General features: G+C 39.5%; 1 long non-coding RNA gene across 1 annotated transcript; it reads left to right on the top strand.

The window, feature by feature from the left end:
• Positions 1 to 11156: 11156 nt before the first annotated feature.
• LOC148185236 (uncharacterized) lies at positions 11157 to 20286 on the top strand. Its single transcript, XR_015773146.1, has 2 exons — positions 11157 to 11266; positions 16459 to 20286. It is a non-coding gene; the product is annotated as an uncharacterized LOC148185236 (long non-coding RNA).
• The last annotated feature ends 670 nt before the right edge of the window (positions 20287 to 20956 follow it).

Below are 20956 nucleotides of genomic sequence, written 5' to 3'. Positions count from 1 at the left end.
GTGTCAGCAACTTTCACACAGCTGCACACTGCAGCCGTGGGTTTGTGCTGTGGCAGGGGTTAAGCAGTGTCAGTGTGATGCTGGGATGGATGTGTGCAGTGCAGAACGGGATAACTCACACACTGTGCCCCACGGCTGAGCGCTGAGCCCAACAGAGGAGGCTGCTCTGTGTAACTGAACACCAGGCACAGTGGTGATGCTGTGCTCTGGAGAAAGGCTGTGCTGCTTTGCAGGGCTGCACTCTACAGCCAGGATAACATTTTGTATTTCTGAGGATGAACAGCTATGAGAACCACATCTTTCTGCTGGGGATTTACTGGGAATGCAGCGGTAAACGGCAATGTGTAACGAGAATTGAAAAGGGAGCCTTGTCTATAGCACTAATCACAAAACCTCAATAACATCCCTTTGTGTGTTTCCTACCCCTGCCTTTCAGTGTGCCTGTGGGGAAGGTGGAGCACACAGGAGGAAGCAGGCAGGGGCTGCCGTGGCAGAGACAGCAGGGAAAAAAAGCAAAAGCCAATCCCTTGGCAAAGTTTGGCTTCATGATTACTGGAGTCCTTGGTGTCACCACAATGAAGAGGAGTTGCCATGGAAACCATTGCAAAAGATTAAGCATATCAAGGAAACCTGATTGTGAGAGAATGGTTGGAAATAGAAGAATTAAATTAATGTAGAAATGATGTTTTTGTTTCATTTCACAAGTCATGCTAGAAACCTTTACATTCACAAACATCCAATTAAGAGAGAAGTTATAGTGAAATCTGCAAGCCTTATTTCAGAGAAGCATGATTGCTCTATAATTAAAGAAAAATAAATAGTGTTTTACTATCCAAAATGAAAATCCAGTGGTGCAGACTCTGTTTTTCTTCATTTTCCCACTGTAGGATCTGCCGAAATTTTTTGACATTTGAGGCAGACAGGCCGCAGTGACCCCCTGGGATATACTCACAGGTGCAGTGGCTTCCAGCCATGGAGGGGCCAAATGAATTTCAGATAGTTGTGAGAGGAAGGGAACACTTAACTCCTCATTCTCTTTTGTCACATGCTGGCCAGGCTCCTGCACCAGCTAAGCAGTGCTCATTTGCAAGCTATGAGAACAGAATGGCAAAGGTCAGTGTTTTATTCTGTCTGTGCTGGGCACTGCTTATGCCAGTCCTTGGCATAAAGGAAATATGCTTCAAACTGTTTTATAGTGATGAAAAATTACTAGCACAGCTGGCTTAGGCAACTGGGAAGAAGGTAGGCATGGAGCTCATGACCACTCCTCCCACTCCTGGTAATGCCCCAAGGACAACCAGGGAGCTGGCATCTGGACTCTACAGGGGAAACTAAAGCCAAGTAGCAAGTTACAGCTTTCATGCAGTACTAGAAAATAACTGAGTATCATGGATGGACAGGAGAATCCAACCCACTGGCCCCTGCATTAGCACTTTGGTGTGTCACAGTCAGCAGGGGATTCATCTCTTAAAATGGTATTTCCGGTCTAGTATAAAATGAATGACACTGGTTTCACCCTGCTGCTCTGAGAATGTTTCCAGGACAATGGGAGATTATGTTTCAGTAGTGCAAACACTAAACTCTGTGTTAAGAAAACACAATGAAGTGTTTGGCAGTAACAGAAGACAAACCTAGGATGACAGAGTAAGTGTGTGCAGAGGCTCTTTCTTGGTTTGGAATAGATGTGTTGCACAGGCTGTGTCATTAAGGCTGTCTTGCTCAGCTCAGAGTCTCTGGAATAATGACACTGGGACATCTGAAGAACATGGCTCCTCCATCTCCTCCTTGGAATGAGTAGAACCCATGCTGCTGAATCTGGCCACAGCCAAGGAGCTCAGGTTTGGTCTAAAAGGTCTTCATTCACTTTAAACACCTGTCCATTGACCAGTGTCCATCCAGTCTTACATAAATAGAGCTCCATTTTCCCAAGTGCTGCTTCAAAATGAAGATGTCAAGGGAGATAATGAAATTATTAAGTGCTTCTCAATCAGAAAATACAGAGCTGCATATTTTTTTTATTGAACCTATGTGATGACCAATGCCTTCCTTCTCTGTTTGCTTAAGGCATTGCCTGAGGTGACAGAAACTCACACCAGAGAAGACAAACACAGTTCTTCCTGATTAAGTTTTATTACTGAACCCCAAAACTTTCATCCAGACAGTGTCCTGCACTGCACTAACCCCAGTGTCTTCATGAAAAAAGGCCAAAGTGTTTATGGTATCAACACTGTACTAGAAAGTAGTGGGTGATTAAACTTCATGAGTGTGTCACTGAATGATGGAAGAATGTTGGATGTTCCACAGCAGGTCCAAAGGTTGTGTGTTGAAGATGGCTTTGACACTGTAGCTGGACCCTTTCCATTTACAACTCTCACATAAAAACTGTGACACTGGCCAATCTTTGTCTCAATTTTGCAAGATCCCAGACCTGACTACTGCATGGTGCTTTTCCTAAGATATGTCTGAGAGCCCTTTGGAAACCTGAGTTGGTGCTCATGATTATTTTAGATGATGTGAATAGAAGTGCCCTGATATTGGGATGATGAATATAAAATAAAATCCCAGATAAAGAAAATAAGTACACCAGCAGACACAAACAGCTGTACTGACTTCCTGTTTTCATCTGGCTTCAAGTCAAGCTGCTGAGATAGCTCTCTAAAGTCCTGCATGGATGGAGTGACTCTGCTGTGACTAAAAATTTTGCAGTGATATTAAAAGCCAGCTGAGATGTGTGCTCATATTTTGTTGCTGGGGGCAGCCAGAATGTGTGGAGCACTCATGGTCTTGTCTTCTATGTTCAACAAGAGCAAACAAGATGTTTCAGGGTCTGGCATCCAATTCAGCTTTCCTCTCAGGCTTTCTCAGAAGGGGCTTGGCATTTTGGTTGTTGACTTGGTGGGTTTATATGCTAGCACTGATCAGCAGCATGACATGTAGTGTTTGTCACTGCTGCACACAGATCCTGAGTCTTGTACAGATAAGGAAAAAAAATACAATGAAATGAATCCATAAAAGTGTGTTTTCTTTTTTGTATTCTAGCAGACTACAGATATATATGTAAAAGAAGAAAAAATACTTTTAATTCTTATAATTATTTGAGCCTATATCTCAATGTGAATCTCTGTTAAGAATATACAGTGCAATAGTTTTTTCTTTCTTCTGCCTTTCCCACACTGTTGTGCTGTTCACTTTATTATTGCTGTCACAATCTGCTCTCTGTCCAATATGATTGCTATCCCCAAAGGTTTATTCTACATAGCAAACATCCTGTAATAGTGACCTACTCTAATAACAGGAAATTTATTTTTAAACTGCATAATGCCTGCTCCATATTAATCTGCTTCTTTAAAACAAACAAACAAAAAAGTTTGACATTAAAATCTACTAATATTGCCCAAAGCCTGATCATTTTCCACAAAATTTAATATCTTCTGAAGTTCGGAGTCTTCACCAATTTGAGATAGCAATGAGGCGTTTTTCCTTTCCTCTTCTGGTCAATAAATGCTAAATAATAAATATCAGGAAACAATCAAAGCAGTCAAACATCAAAGGTCAAAGCTCATCAATCACAATCTTTTCAGAAGCAACTTTATTTTCCTCATTCCAACCAGTAGCTGCAGAAAGAAGTTAACCCTTGGTGTACATAGACAATAGTCTAAAATACCTTGTGACTCTCATTGTACATTCCAGAACGGGTTAATTTTTATCCAACTGCATTTCTCTTCCCTCCTTTCCTACCTAGCCTCACCTTTGCAATACCACTTTGGGGTCAATGGCACTGTTATTCCATGGGTGATAAGACATGAGTCCTGGTTTTTCTGTCACTAGGTGATTTTCTTGGGAAGCAGGAAAACCCATCCTGTCAGATCCTTCTTCAAAGGCCTAGTAAGTTTGCATTCACTACATCTCCTAGAATATCTAATGAATAAGTTTAATCCTTTTGGGTTTGCTAACACAAAGAACTAATACATCTTAGACCATATTTTAATACCCTTAAGCCTGAAGGGTCACATTATCAAATCTCTGCTCTATCAAAGTATTTTCAATTGCATCTTTTTTTTTTTTTTCAATGCCTTTAAACATGACTTGATAGTGCTTCTTCCAGATCCATTTTATATTCTACATTGCCTTCCTCAAGGATATTGTATGCAGCTCTATCTTAATGAAGTTGAGTTCTGTATCTACTACCAGGCTATTTTCTCCCAGATAAATCATCATGTCTGCTCCTGTCAATACATCTAACGTAACGCACGGATGAGAACACCAGCTGATTTCCACTAGTCTGTCTCTCCTCCCTGTGTGTCACAGCTCTCTGCACTGCATAGCTAGCCCCTAGTGCTTCCCTCATCACTGCTCTGACACTGATCACCTTTATGCTTCATGGTTTTCCTTTTTATATGTTGAGTGGTGCCTCATGCACTCAGACCAGTTTGCAGGAAAGAAAACTTGTTCTGTGTATTAGGCTTAGAATTCAAACAGAAAATAAAATTTAGCAAAACTTCAACATAGTTTTCCTTCCCAGTTTGGCCAAATCCTTCTTCAGGTAAATACTCACAAAGCAGTCACTGATTCTGACAGGAAATATGTGCTTAACACTTTACATAGGTGCTTTCCCATGCCAGCATTTGACTTGGACAATATTTAACAAAAAGTCTAATGAATCCTGTCTTAATGCTAGATCTGAGAATGTCCTGTCTAATGTTAGAACTGAGATGGAGAGTAAAGCCTTTAACTCTTGTATCTGTTGCCAAAATATCCTGGGAATGAGTAGGTTCCTACCAGTTATCATTGATAAAATGTGTATGCTGTCCACTGTCCGATGGGCCACCGCACTCCTACTACAGAGTTTTGAGTCATTAAAACAGTTACAAGAAGTATGGTTGGTTGTGCTTCCCAGTCTCTAGGTGTGTAGTGACTTTGACTCGAGTCTAATTAAACCTCTAAAAAGATGATAAATGTCCTTTCCAATTATTGGATGCATTTGCTTTTGAAATGCCAGTGAATTTATGGAATCCCTGTTGGGGTATGGCTGGATCTGCTTGGACTGCGTTATGATGAGCTGCAGCCTGTCCGTCCATGTGGTCATGGTGACAGCTGGAAACCCGTGCACAAAATCCTCCATACTCCCATGGACATGAGGGGTAGTGACAGGAAAACTTGTCTTTGTATAAGCTTCTGTCACCATTTTTCACTTTTCCTTCTTTCTGGATAGGCAGGATTAAAAATGTGCTAGAAAAAAGGGTGGGGAAAAAACTTCAGTGTGTTCCCTAAATGCATGGCTAATTTCTTTAGTGTGAAACACCTTCCTTTCTGCTTCTGTTTCACATTTTAGTAATTGTAATAAAAATAATAAAAAATTATAGATAAAAGTGTATCAAAACATATTGGATTTTTTATCAATTTCAACATATGCATTTTCCCATCCAAAAGGAGAACATCTGTATACATGAGAACCCTGCAAATTACAAAAAATGACAAAAAATGCAAAACTTCACAGACCTCCTTAGGACTGGGAACTGTACAAGTTCTGCAATGTAGATTGCTGTAGCAATAACCTATTAATTTTCCTTAGAATTATTTTCCATATAAGGAAACTCTCAGATATTCTGTTGTAAACAAAAAAAATTGTACCAGTTCAACACTTTTGCAATAAAAAAGAGATGGGCTAACTTCTAGCAAAAGGCCTCCTCTCCTGCTGGAATGATCACAATATTTATGTAAAAGTAAAGATTGCACCTGTTATAATCACTTGTTTACACCCTTTTAAAGTAAAACAATATTTTCCCCCTCAGATCAAGTTCCACCATTCAAAATCTTTAAAAAGACAGCTGAATGCTGATGCAGTGGGGTGGAGCTTCCCCCTTTCTGGCATAAAGTGTTTCTGCATTTTTATACTGAGTATAAAAGCTTGTAAAAAGTAATTTATGAACTTGGATAGGAATCTGTGTTTGAAATAAAAATGATGTGATTATGGATAATGATGAGGAAGCAGGTGGGATACTCTTGAGTTTCCACTGATAATATGCAATGGATGAGCAGAAAAGAAACTTGAAAAAGAACTTTCCTTTCTTGGCATTTGCACTGTCAGAACTACTTTGACCTTTAACTGGTACATCCAGTACCTTTGCCTAGGTGCAATAGTGCATGGGGTATGTTTTGCTGACAAGGATGACCTAGTATTAAAAGTAACTATGTTTATAACTTTCTCTTGGCCCCTAGTTGGTCAAGTAAAAAATATCAAGAAACTAGATCAGAGAGAGAACTAAAGATTTTGAAGGAAAACAGTGCATTATATGAAAAACAGCTATACAGGGGTGAAAGAAATTAAGGCAACAGCAGCCAGTTGGGATGAAAGAGGGTTTTGGGTTGAAAGTGAGCTCTGGAAGTTGTCTGGCCCACCATTCCTTTCAAAGCAGGGACTGAAGTTCACTTGCAAAGCAAAATTTTGAAGAAAAGGCATTTTTCTGCAGTAAGCTGCTTGCCTTATCTTTTTTTCTGAGACACAAGGTGCACAAGGTGCATATAAACCCCACCACGATACCAGTCAATGCCCAGAATTAAGCAGACCTCTGTATCAATTGCTTTTACTTCCAATTACTGCTTCCCAACCCAGCTCCTGCTCCCTGCAAAGGCTAACTGACTGACGCTGCTGAAGTCACATAAGTGCTGATAATACCAAGAATTTGGTCTGCACTTTATCAGCAGCCCTCAAATCTCATTACCAGGTGGATAGACATCATTATCTCTTTATCCCGTTGGGAATAACAGTGTGCAGAGAAGTTCCTTGCTGAAGGTCATACAGCAAGTCACTGTAAGAGTCTGAAACTGGAATTAAGGTCAGTTGTATCCTCATCACAGACACTCACATGTTGATAAAGCTGCTGGCATTGCACCCATGCAGTTATCAGGACCATTAACTGAACCTCCTAGTAGTGGGGATGGGAGGGCTAGTGAATAAGAACTGTCAAATGTACCTGTCTAGAAAGATGCTCTCTGTCCTGAAAGATAAGAACAAAGCTGGTGTTTATGTGATGCTTAAAATGCAGGCTTTTCTAGTGTTTCCTGTTGATGTCACTTTTATTTTATTTTATTTTCTGTATAGTGTGACCACACAAAGTGTTCCTTCTCCCTCAGAAAAAAAACAAGAGTAGAAGCCACTTAAAACTGAAAGTGTTAAGTCAGGACATAAACCTGAACTTAAATGTGCATTTGAGGTGTATCAGCTATGGAAGACTCCTGAAGATAATAAGAGTGGCTACTGAAGCTTACCTCTGCTATGATAAAATGTGTTGCTTGCTGAGAGAATGTTTGTCTGGAGCAAAAAAAATCAATGGATCACAGCTATTCCTCACTGTCATTTATTTTAGAACCGATCCAGTTTGAACAGTGGTGCATTTGATCTAGCAAAATCTGGTAATTTTTTGCTACTATTTCCATTGGTGAGCTTTGTTTCATTTCTTTGTCATCCCTTTTTAGGTTCAGGCAGGTCTTTCTGTTTATCTATGCAAATATTTCATTCATTGAATCTTTATTTTCTTTCTTTCTTTCTTTCTTTCCCAGGAGACATCTTTATTCATTACATATCTAAGTCCTTTCCTTTAAGCTCTCTAGCTATGATATACAAGATATAATCCCTCAATTTATTCCAGTCTAGGAAAAAAATCAACAGATGAAAGGCTCAGGATATGTCATAAGATTTATTTCCACTTCAGTGTTTTAGACAACAGATGATCCATTTACAAAGCAGTCATCTGCGTCCAAGACTGGACTTCCTGACAAATGGACGTACAAGGGAAATACACATTCTGAGTATGATTTCTGATTACCTATGACAGGTACCTGAGGGTGTCTGTCTCTTTACAGCTTGAGAATCTTTGTATATTTTTTATGTAAAAAAAAAAAAAAGTCCTGCTGAATTGAACTGAACTGATAAACTTCAAGAATGAAATGAGGTCCTGATTGTTGCCAAGAAAAATGGTATGATGTTTGGTTACGTTATTAATCTTGAGAAAATGCTTTAGGGTAAAAAGAATTATTGTTTCAAGTGTATGTGAGCACTTTTGAAAAAAGGAGGACAGCCTGAGAGCAGTAGAATAGAGGCAACTTTAAAAAGAATAGAGGTTTTTTTTTTTTAATTCAAGCTGCTTAAAATTAATTTAAATGTCTGTTCCTGGTGTAGTGTCTAAGATAAGCTACCGATATTCACAGTTGCCAGGAAGGTGAAGGTGCAGTGAAAACACCACTGGGGGAATTAATTTCAACCTATTATTCTTCAGGATGTATATTGTTCACAGTATAATTCTATTACCAGACACTATACTGAAATGGAGCAGGCAGAGCCAGTTGGAGCGTGGGGATCTTGAATAGATGCTCACAATAGCACATTCATTTTCAGCCACCATACAATATGCAAATGTATACACTGTGATTTGTAATTGACCTTAAAACTCACCATCTACATGCCACAGTTCCAGTGAGTACCCCTCTCAGCTTTCCTGCCAGTGTGGCAATAAAGCACCTCATCACATAAGTTTCACAAATAATTTAGTCATCAGTACTTTCAGAATTTGTTCCTTTCTATTTCAGAATTAGCCCTGTTCCATGTTAATAATTACAATGAGCTTGTGACATTCCTCATCTAAGGGTAGAGCAATGCCTTAATAAATAGAAACAGTTCCTTTTTATGGTTTATAGAAATAGAGCCATTTGAAGGGGCAAATGAGACTTCTTTGACTTCTGTTGTACGTACAGCTTGATGATAGTGGGGCAGAAGTAAACATAGCTGTTTCACCGGCTCATCAGGATCTGGTGAGGTGCAAAATGGGACAAGGACAGAGAAATTTGTTGCCATAGGCTGTGGGGTGTTAGCAGACTCAGTACCTGAGACAGCCAGCACTGGATATGAATGTTTGGAGAGTGGGAGCAGACTGACTGCTCTGATTTACTCAGGGCAATTGTTCATGTCCATGGCCATAAGACAATCCTCTGCAGAAACCCAGCAACATGGATCTGAAGGAAAGGGCTAAGGGAAAGGGCTGCACCTCTACCTCTGGCCTTCTGCATGACTAGAATAGAAGCAACATCATGATGAATTTCCTGTGCTGATGCTCCTTCCTATCCTGTCCCAAAAATAATTTTGTTTCAACCCAACAATACCACTGGGAGTAGTAGAGGAGATGAAAATTGCACCAAGCCATGCAGCCAAGACACTCTCTGACCACAGTGAGAGCTGGAGATGGATCAGCTTGATCATGCAGCTATTGAGCACTATTGACTTTCTTTGCCCCTTTTCCTTATCACTGAGTAGAAACAGGTATTGAGGAAACCTGGGACAATGGGTAGAAGGTACGCTTTATCCATTGAAATTTACAGAATATAGGCATTTCCTTTTACCCATTTACAGAATGTGGCTATTTCCCTGTTTTGTGGGGATCTGATAATCTGGAAATGCTTCTGCTGATTTTATACAAGGGGCTGTTTCCTGCAGTTCTTCTTTCACATTCTGAATTTTTTTAATCTGAGAAATTCTGCTGAACAGAGAACTTCAAAATGGCCAAGATAAATACCATTCCACTAAGCAAAACTATTCTGTGGAACTATGAAACCTACTCAGCTTACCAGGAGGCTCAGAAAGGGATAATAGGACCGGAAATTTAAATTAACTAAGACTTTTGTAAACCAAGATCTAGCCAACATTTTTTGAAAATTAGAAATCAAGAAAATAAGTTCAGCTATCCAAATATTCTTACCCCAGTTATTTAATTTGGTAAGCACACTTGCATTGTATTTATATTGTATAGTGTATTGTATTTTACAGGAGCTTGGAATATTGTCTCCTGGTAGAAAGGAAGTTGTTAAACAATTGTCCTTTTACATCTGTCAGCTCAAGGCTATTCATATTTATTCTAGTGGAAGCGGAACCTTTCAACTATTTCCTCACATTCATCTGTCTTATCCCTCCCACGACAGACAGTCCTCCAAAAAATGTCTAAGACTTTTGCAAATACAGGTTACTATGCGCAACTTTGAACTCCCCACATCATACCCGATATAAATAAATAGATCAGATGTTCTCTGACTATAAGAAGCCTTGTCATAAAAATGCTGTTACATATTTCTGTCATGCAAGATACTATTAGGCACCAAAATGATGATGTGATACACATTTTGAATAGGCCTAGCTCATGCCTAATGGAGGAACCACTTGAAGACTGTAGTTTTTAAAGTTTGGTTCAGGCTGATAATAAATGACCTCGTATTCTAATAATAAGAAATTGTGGGAAAACGGGAGAACAGAGGAGACAAAACCTAATGAAGAGTGAAAATACAGAGACTGAAAAATGAAGGGAAGAACGCTCATCCATCCTTATTACTTACACAAAAGTTAAAACAGGATAAGAATAACTGTTGAAATGTAGACCAAAAAAAATGGTTTCTGGCATCTCTCAGCTCTGCAGAAACATTCCTGATAATTTGTACTTCACACAGGAAATCATAGCCACATATGTCATTTTGAGAAATTCAGACTTCTGAGATTTGAAAAGTTCCTCTATTTTTTCCAGCACAATACAGCTACAGTGCTTTAAATTATAAGGGAGTAAATCAAGAATAAAAGACTTGACTTCAGTGAAATTTGACTGGATTTATGTTCTTGTAATTGAAAGTCTTGTTGGTGAAGAGCCATGAGATGTTACATATACTAGTTCCAAAATGCAAGAGAGCTGATGGGTTATCTCTACAACATGAGTAATGAGACTATTCCTTGCATTTTTTCAGGGAACAAGTAATTTGTACAAGTTTTTCTTTCATTTATTTCAAGTAACAATGAACAAACACTCTGAAAATGGCAGGAAGGAGAAACAGCAGCAGGGATCTGGCAAAAAGAACACATTAAGTTGCTCTATTAATAAACTGATCAAGGCCAGAGCACAGGCACAGGCATTGGCCGGAGGCAGCCCTGCCTCTTCCCACTGCTCTGCCAGGTGCAGCGTGGGCTGGGTCCAGGTCCTGGCACACAGCTGGGTGAAGGTCACCCTGCTTCACAGGGGTTTAGCTGTGAGGGTTTTGCTAATTCCTGCCACCTGGCACAAAGCTTGGAGAACCAGCCCCAGCTTGCTTTATATAGAAGTGGTTGGTGAAGTTACTCAAGGTCATGGGAGAGAAATGAAGTGCAGCCACTTTGGGAAGGGAGAAGTGGTTGGCAAAAACTCTTTCTCTGTATCAGTAAGCACCTGGAAAACATCTGATGAGGAATGAAGGAGGTTAGGTAAGGCCACGTCTCACTTTCATTAATTGATGGTTTGGGGCTTTTTTCTCCACCTTTTTAGGTGCGAACACAGTAGTCTAAGAGAAAACTCATCATCAGTGCAGTTTCCTTGGGAGTGGGTTGGAAGGCTAAAACAGACATTGTGTACCTCAGGGCAGAGCAACAACACCTCAAAATCCCCATAAACTGAGGGACTTCTGTACTGATCAAGAGTAGGTAAAATGTGACTTTATGGGGGCACTTCCCACAGACCTCTTACACACTCAGATCTGAGGAGCAGGTGTATCTGTCTCACACACTGGCATAATGCTAACACCTGTACAGTCCTGGGAGAAAAACACAAAGGCAATCCACAAATGTCTCCTTTCCTCACAGTCTGCCCGTACTGATCCTGCTATGGCTCCCTGCCCTGCTGCTTCCCTGTACCCAGTCCTAAATCCACTGACTGCATCATCCCCTCCCACTGGCCCTCCCTTCCTCTCCTTTTGCATCCATGGGGTTTCCTCAGTTTGTAAACTCCTAGGGGCAGTGACTGCTCCTTTGAGTACAGCCCTAATGGACACTGTTCTTGGCTGGCCCCAAGGCACAATCACAACAAATGTGAATAACAACAATAGTGACAAACATCAACATTAGTAATTACAATAATTATTATTGTTATTATTTCACAGTCACCAGAATGACTTGGTAATTATTTGCATAATTTGTATAAATAATTTGCATAAGCAGAATAAAAGACTGCTTCCATATCCAGAGATCTCAACCATAACGTTTTGTTCCCCGTATGTGCCAAGGATTCCCACTGGTGTCAGTGGGAGATTTTTTCCTTGCTTATTCTCAAAACCAATTGCTCTGATGACAGAAATCAGTGGGAGTCCCAATAACATGTGGCTTCATCCAGTGGAGTGCTGAAGGTGCTTTACTACCCCTGTCTCCAATTAAGCTCTTTATAGATGAAGGTACTCAGCACTTTTCAGAACCTTCTCATGATGTGCAGGATTGAGTCCCTCAAGACAGCTGTCTTCGGGCTCTGACTATGCAAAATGAGCAGAGATTTTTTTTTTCCTTCTTCATTTTAATTGTCTATTTACAAAACAGATTCCAGCAGCTCAAGAGCATTTATGGCCTAATAGAGAAAGCCACAGTGGGTGGCTTTTTGGCTCTCAGAAAGGGAGAGCCTCATCAGTGGCAGAGGGAGGAAAGTACACAATGCAGGCAGGGCAAGGAGCACTGGGGGAGCAGAGGCGATTTACAGAGGTGTTTGCAGGGTGCTCTTCCAAAGAGCCTGGCACTGCCTCCAAGCTGCCAGTCTTAGGAGGAAAAACACTGTATTTCAGTGCAGAGCACAGAATAATCTGAGAGGCACCAAATGTCTGTGACAGTATGTGTTGTCATTTCAAGGGTGCAGTTTCTGGGCCTTCTTGCACAAATTTTTAGTTTACAAGCTCTTTCAGGATGTGCCTAGGTCTCCCTGTCAAGGATGTAATCTCTGACATTAGGGCACTTTGCTCCAAAAACAGTATGAAAATTAAGCTAGAAGAATGCTGAGGAAAGAGCTGCAACATGAAAAGCTGACATAATATGGGATGGCAAGGCAGAAACTTCAGGTTGCCACAGAAAAGCCCTTCTAGGCTTAGGATTAGTGGATTAATGCTGAGCTAAATCTCATATGGTGAGACAGTTTGACTTTTCTTGCAGACAAAAAAAAGTCAGTCTAAGAGGTTAAAGACTGCAGTGCAAACTCTCCAATGCCCAGAGAACTGAGCTCTCGCAGGGCCAGGAGCAGGGCTCTGTCCTGCTGCTGTGAGTGGGAGCCCAGCAGTGCCAGAATGCGCTGTGTACAGCCTGCTCATCTGTCTCAGTACCAGCAGGGTTAGATTAGGCTGCAGACAAAAGCATGTTTTCAATGTTTACTTTCTTGTTGGGTAGTCAGTGCTCTCTCTTGCTTCTGGAACTGGTCTGGTTCTGTGGTCGGAGTAAAGAGCAACAGGACAGGCTGCAATCGATGCTATCTGTACATGTCATTAAACACTGGCATGCCAGATCTCACAGGGATCTGGCCTTCCTGCACTTGTTTTACTTTGTGATGAACAAGTTAGAGCTTGCTTCCACACCATAAAAATGTGTCTGTACTGAGGGGGAAATTTCAGCTGCTTAAGTCTGAAAACTGACAGAAAAGATTATTGTTGTGTGATACTAATTTGTTTCTTGCCTCTGTAAAACTGATCCTCTCATTGATTATGAGGACACTCCACAGCTCCTCAGAAAAGTTAGCTCTAATTATGTACCTGTGACTATAGAGAAAAATATAGTGACCTCTCTGACCATATACCCAGACCTACTCACAGTGCCTGCATTTTGTATTTATTTTATGGCCACAAGAAGGATGAAGTTGGGTTGTTTTTTTTTGTGCTGACAAACCTTTTAACCCAGCTATTCAGCCACCTCAAAAACCTCTTTTCTTCCTCATAAACCACAGCCCTACACACTGTCAGCTGCAGGGTTAGGTGAGTTTAAATAAATGCCATATTACTACCCCTTGGGGAAGGTCTGATTTTGTACCTTGAACCATTTGTTTCACTCAAGATTTTAGTTTTGAATATTGACAAATGATCTAGGAGGGAAGAGGTTTCTGAATCATTATTTGCCACCTCTAGAAAACCCTATATGCCCAGGAGAAGATTTTCATCTTTAAAGTTCAAAATGCTAATCCAGCTTTAGTGGAAGATAAAGGTAAGTATCCTGTACACTAACTATGGGAAAACAAGAAATCCCTACAGATTGTTCCCCATTTCGCTTTTTATGTATGTTCTCATATACACAGACATTATTCCCAAGGCCCTATCTTTTCCTTTTCTTGTAACTTAAAAAACAGCTTAGTGCCTCTAAGTCAGAAAAGAATCTATTTCCCAAGTATTCCTTGAAGTAAATCTCCATTTTTTTTCAGCTGATCTCCTGGTAATTGCTTCATCTTCCAGAGTTAATTTTCTCTTCACTGTATTGCTATCTTCAGATTGCCAAAACTGATGCCAAAACTGACTCATAATAGATGCTCACTCAACATTGTTTTTGCATTATACATTATAGGGGTCAGGATGTGATTACATTATTAGATTTTATACATGAAAGAAGTATCTGTATTTGAGGAATCAGTTGAGAGGAGAAGGGGAAGGCAGCCTTTGTGTCTTATACTGAAAGACTAATCCTTAAGGCTTGATTTTGTGTATAACCTTGGGTTTTTGCACCTGCACGAAACTAAAGGCATTTACATGTCTAGCTATTATACCTGATTGCTGGCTAATTATGCATGTGAGAATGGAGATGGGGGAGGGAGGAAAATAGATCTAAAAATATTTTTTTCTTCGTATTTTAGATAAACCGAGGTATTTCCCATATAAACCCCATTACAATAATTTCCCATTTGGCAGGGAAGTGAGAGGTATGGCTTATGAATACCAACACAAATACCATTTTCTAGCCACGGCATCTGAACATAGGTGAAAATGTGTTAAATACTCTCCCAGCCAAATTCCAAAGCAAATTAATCTTGATTTTTTTTTTTTTCTTCAAACAGTCATTAGGGGCTGAAGAAGAAAATGCATATGTTTCAATACCAAAAGTATAGCAGGTTATTTTTCTCATGGCTTTGTCGAGCAACACTATTTCCTTTAGGAGTGTGCTGTTCTGAAACTCCTTATCCTCACTTGAAACAACAGTGTGTGGAGTTTGGATGGTTTGCCGTCCTCAACACTGTAAATCACAGCTGCATCAAAGATACTTGATAGAGGGAGAGGAAAAGGAAGATAGAAAAGACTGTATTAGGGCTCCTGTATTTTTATTTCTCTAGAGAGGATAAGAAAAAGGAAGAAATAAGAAAGATACATTGTGTTTGTTCAGCAATGGAGTATGCGTCCATGAAAGCTGACCAAATGCTCACAAATATGCTCATTTTGTCTGGCATTATGTAGAAGATATTTCAGGGGTGCCAGGTTACTAAGTCCTCAAATCCATTTACTGTGACCTGGAACAGTTGTTGATTTCCATTTCAATAGTTATTAAGGTTTTTTTTCCTAACCATCAGCGAAGCTTGAAATAAATACATTTTATTAGAGCTGGCAAGTCTGAGAACAGATGTGAGATCTCCCATAATCTAAAAGCAGGGAACCCATGGGACAGCAGTGTTCAGGACGAGGGCTGTTTCCTTCCAGAAAGCATTGGCTGTGGAAATTCTCAAAGTGTGTGAGGTCTGCACACATTTCAGTTATGTAAAAGGAGAACTGAAAGGTATTTTACCCAGCTCTGGTGCTTCCCATTTTATTCTGTTAATGCACAGGGAGATATAATGTCATGATATATTTGTTTGCGCTTGTTTGTGATGCCCAGTCTGGATTGCACAGACATTTTACAGTATTAGACCCCAAAACCCAGACCCATAAATCACAGAGAACATCTGCTATTCCCTTGTGGGAAGGATCTTAAAAGACTGTCTTCTGAGCATCTCTGTTGTATGTCATTTATTACAAGTGGGCCCTTGGCCTGGAACAAAAGAGACCTCCTACATCCTCTTCCCCAGGCAGCAATTAACTGACCTCATCTTCCCGCCCCCTTCATCAGGCCCCACAACCAATTATCCCAATCAGCCTTTCTGAAGAAGACAACTGGGTGAACAGGTGGATCATTATTCTAAATAGTTTTGGGCACTTGGAAAAAAAAAAAATTAATGCAACAGAATACTTGTACAATAGAGGCTGATATTGTAGAGAAACTGAGTTGCATAAGAGTATTTGATTGTGAGATCAATTATAATTATATTTATAATATATATAAAATTTAATAATTATAATGTATTTTTATTATATTTTTTTTCTTGAATACAAGTGTGTATAGATGTGCCTGTGTGTGAAATAAAATTTTGTAGGTCTTTTGAGGCCTTTCCAGTTTACTGGGTAGAGCTTATACAGTAGGAATTTTATATATCAGTTGCTAGCCTCCCAGAAATAATCTCTTGATTGGACAGTATTTATTCTGTCTATTGTCAGAAAAGAATATGTGCATAGAGGCTGACTTCGGCCCACAGGATCAACTAGCAATATGGTAGAGTGTAGCAAAATACGGGTAAGTGCAGCAGAAGTGGTTTTGGTCTCTGGACAGTCATGGGCCATGGTGATGAGTTTGCAAACTTTGTCATGCAGGTGGGAGAAGCAATTAGGATCCTCCCTGGAAGAAGACAGCTGAAACAATAGATGCTACTGTCTAAATCACTGTCCTTGGGGCAGGCCTTGACTAAAGCAGAAGAACTGGAGATTTCCTGAAGGGGAAATAAACATTGCTTCAATGATATGAGTACAGAAGGAGAAGATGAACAGAAAGCAGCCTAACAAAAACGGGAAGATTCTGACCCTATGGTCTTGAGAGAAAGCACAGAGAGAAACAAGGTCCTTTGGACACATAATTTGCAGTACCCAGATTTGAACTTTCAGACAAGAGAGTATTTATATTGGTCTCGGGAAAAATGAAAGCAGAGAGGTAGAATATAAAAAAGTGAAAAACATTGATTAGTTTCATCGGTGCTACCAAAACAAAAATACTCCTGAGGTCTAAAGTACTAAGAAGATATATGATAGATAGAAGAATGAAAGTGTTGAAGAATATTGTCCAGATAGTAAGTGTAGAAAGCACTCTCATATATTTTTTGGGTTTCTTTCTTTTCTGTGCAGTTGTCAGCTTACAAACAGTTTAAGCCATATGAAACTCCGATGTATCAAAGTGTGTATGAGCATATGGCTATAAGAGTTCGTGAGCATGTGATAAACAGAAAACTGGTACCACACTGACTGTAGTGTACACAGGCACACCTTTGATTAATTTCACAGATTGTGCCTCAGATCTCTGAGAACTAATGCAAAAATAATAAACGTCCAGCTTTCTAACATTTTCCAGACAGTCAATCTTTTAGCAAAGTAACAAGTTTACCGACTACATCCTTTTTGGCTGGCTTAAATTACTTCAATATTCAAAATGTCCTTTCTCAGCTTCCACTGTGAAATATGGGAAATCAGGAAAGTAGCTGTTTCTAATCCAATTGTTTCAAAGTCCATTCTGAAATCTGTACCCTGCCGAATCAATGGCAAAACTCCAACAGACTGAAGCGGAGCCCAGATTTTATAGATGATCTGGAATAAAGGAGTGATTTTTCAGGCTTTCACAATAAATATTTTAATATGTAGCTTATTTATTTACTGCTACAAAAAAGTTAAAGATCTTGGCATTCTTTCATTGGTAGCATTTTGACAATGTCTAGTGAAGGGCAATGAAAATGATTAAGGGATGGAGCCTCTCTCTTACAAGGACGGACTGAGAGCTGGGTCTGTTCAGCCTCAGGAAGAGATGACTGAGAGGGGACCTGCTCACTGTCTATCACTATCTGGAGGGAGGCTGTCAGAGGATGGAGACAGGCTCTTCTTGGTAGTGCCAAGCAAGAGGACAGGAGGCAATGTGATATGAGACCCCTGAATATGAGGAAGAACTTCTTTCCTGTTCAAGTGACCAAGAAGTTGTGGAGTCTCCCTCACTGGATTTGTTCAAGAGCTGTCTTGACACAGACCTGTTCCCTGGGACAGCCCTGCTTGAGCAGTGGACCAGACCCACTGGTCCCTTCCAACCTCACCTGTTCTGTGTGATTCTGTGATTATACTTAGTATTCTGCCAGTTTACTAGGGATGAGCTCCAAAAGTGCATAAAAATGTCATGCCTTATGTTAACAGAGCCTGGAAAACATACTCTGGCTAAGGAAGATGTAGCTGGTTTTGTAACTAAAGTCTCAATCTATTGTAACGATTTTGTTACGAACAAGGACTATTGTTGTGCTTTATATGAACTAAAAATCTAATGGAAATAGATCCCCAAAACTAGAACTTTTAACTTGATTCATTGAAGCTTGCTTAAATATTTTCTACTGCATTTGTCATGTTGCATTATTATTAATCATGCTGTTAGAAACATCAAGTGATGTCCTTTTTGCAAAAAACACCAAGCTCTTGTTTTTAAAGCACTCAATTACACAGCGGATAAGTATCATTGCCCCATTTTATAGACATGGAAACAAAGAAGGAAAAGCATCTTTTTCAAGTCCAGGAGCTTGTGTGTTCTGTGTCTTAGCAGACCTTACTATGCAGTAGGCCATACAGCTTCCAGCTGGGTGCTGGTGATTAGGTGTTTTTATAGCAAGCTCTTTGTAATTCTTAATTTTTCCTAAGGTAAAGGATTGGTGTTTGGCTGTAATGTCTATAAAATGCTAAAGCTGTTAAAACACAGTTTTTGTTGTATGTCATCCAATTTGCAGTTGGAAAATGGTAAAATTTGCTTAAATTGAAAACAGATGTTGTGCTGGAAAGTAGGTAGTGGAATTGCTACCTTTGCATATTTGAGTTCCATGCCTTTTCTGCAATTTACACAACAATAAACTGAACTAACGAAGCTATTTGATCCATTATATATCATTTTATTTGGTCTTATAAGAATCTTCATGCTAGAGTTGGACAGGAAACATTTTTCATGTCTTGTAAAAACTTTCATGATTTCAAAGCTGTTCCTGTTCGAAATCAGATAGGCCTAGAGGCTACTAAAATGTGGTATGAAAGAAGCTCCTCACCCATCCCAGCCTGACATAAGCAAAGGGCCAGGTCCTCCTTCAGGTTATGACATGCTTGGCTTAGAGAACATGGTACTTTCTGATTTTCACCAGAAACTCCATACTTCATAACTGTTATAAGCATTTTAAGAAAAAAAAATATTTAAAATTAACTTGTTTTTGTTGATGAAAAAAACATGTTTCAAATTTTCTGTCAAACACACCTTTGTATTTTCAGCAAACATGCTGTGGCTGAGATATATGTCCTAAGAGACTTTGTGCTGAGAGATTTTCTTACTCTCTCCACTCAGAAACTGGTATGTTTTTTGATATTTATTTTATGAATTGCAACCAGCCACCCTTATAGTGTGGATTCAGAATGTGCTGTGAGAAAATCTTGTGACAATTTCTCCATTGCTGTCCTTCCCCCTTCTTCTTTCTCTGCTACTGTCTCACTGTACTTGTTAAGTGTCTAAAAGAAAGGTTTTGCATTTATCTTCAAACCAATGTGTCTTAGGCATTTTATTTTGCTCTGCTGTGTGTTAAGTTTTTCTTTTAAACCTTCACTCTTACCCTCCAGAATTTCCTTCTGTTTTACTTGACTGTTTTCTTCCTGTCATCTTTTCCTTTTTTCTTTCTGTTTGTGACTGTCATTGCCTTTGGGATGGGAAATGGCTGCAAGCCAAAAGCCAGGCAGCAATCATAAAAAGCTATCAAAGGATGAGTAAAAGATGAGAGTAAATATGATAGTGTTGTCCTCTGAAAGCATAATTATAGCACCTACCTGCCTCACCTGGCTATAGACAAGGATAGGATATCTTTGGGACTGTTGGAAGGAAAACATTGTATGCTCTGTTCAGATGGATACATGACTAATTCTGAGTGACCATTAGTTAAATTTCTGAGAAACACCAGGCACATGGAGGAAAATATTCTCAACTTTGAACCCATAACTGATTCTTCAGCTGAAGGGGGACAGAAACATATGACAAGACCTGACAAGTGTAAAGGCTTGGATTAGATAACAGAAATTTTTTTTTTTTCACTAAATAATTCTTCACCTATAATGCTAGAAACTTTGCATTGTTGAAAAAATATGATGACAGAAAATATTTCAAGTACACTAATAATCACCTTCTCTCATTGCCCAAGAGTTTAAACAAGCTTCTGTTAAAGTGAACCCATTTGCTGAACAAAAATTGCTTATCTTTTTGTTGTGTTGTTCTCATCTTATTGTTATCATAGCTGTTGCCATTATAATTAGTCCCATTGCTTCTGCTCTGGTGCCCCAGACATGATAAAAATCAGATGCTCTTTAAGAATTCCTGTTGTAAGAAACCTGCAAATCAACCTCAGAAGGGTCCCCTTTCTCCTTCCACTGAGCTTTACTCCCATATATATTTCAGATCCATACCTCAAGGACACACCTGACCTTTTATAGCCTAATGTTTCAACCTTAACAACTAAGCTAGGTTAGTATCGATAGATCACAATGGTGAAGAATACTAGTGTATCATGCACTTCTGTATCATGTACTTTCATGTAAAATTCTATTCATGTTTATATCATGCCATCTTTGTTATGTATTTATAGCATTGCCTAAACCACTGGATTTCTAATCTGTAATTAAGTAGTCTGGATAACAACACTACCAGAATAACATTTTTGGAATATGTTTGAGGTTCAAATGCCAGATATATTCCTTCAAAATCTACAAGCAGTACATTAAAACTGGTTTGGGCAACTACTGGAATGCAAAGTGTATAGCTGACTTACTGTTTAGGAAAAAAATTGGATCTGCCTCTTCTATATATAACTCATTACAGTTTGCTTTCCCATGGTGAGGCAGAAGTAACTGAATAAGAGTATTATCCTCTGACTGTGTCTATGGAATAAACCAGTGTCTTAACACACTCGTGCTTGCCTTAAGAGGCCAGTATAGGGATCTAGTAGTGTTATGAGCTTAATATAGTTAGTCTTTTCAAAAAAACACATCAGAACTGTATTCGCCATGTCGAGGAACATTTTGACATGACCTCATGCTGGAAGCAGCTGCTTGA

The sequence above is a fragment of the Pseudopodoces humilis genome, chromosome 1 (genome assembly GCF_049639895.1).
Source record: "Pseudopodoces humilis isolate 2021_Gansu_Grassland_sample_001 chromosome 1, ASM4963989v1, whole genome shotgun sequence".
NCBI classification, from domain to species: Eukaryota; Metazoa; Chordata; class Aves; order Passeriformes; family Paridae; genus Pseudopodoces; species Pseudopodoces humilis.
Note: the sequence above shows the minus strand (reverse complement) of the source record. Positions and strands in the feature narration are given on the sequence as shown.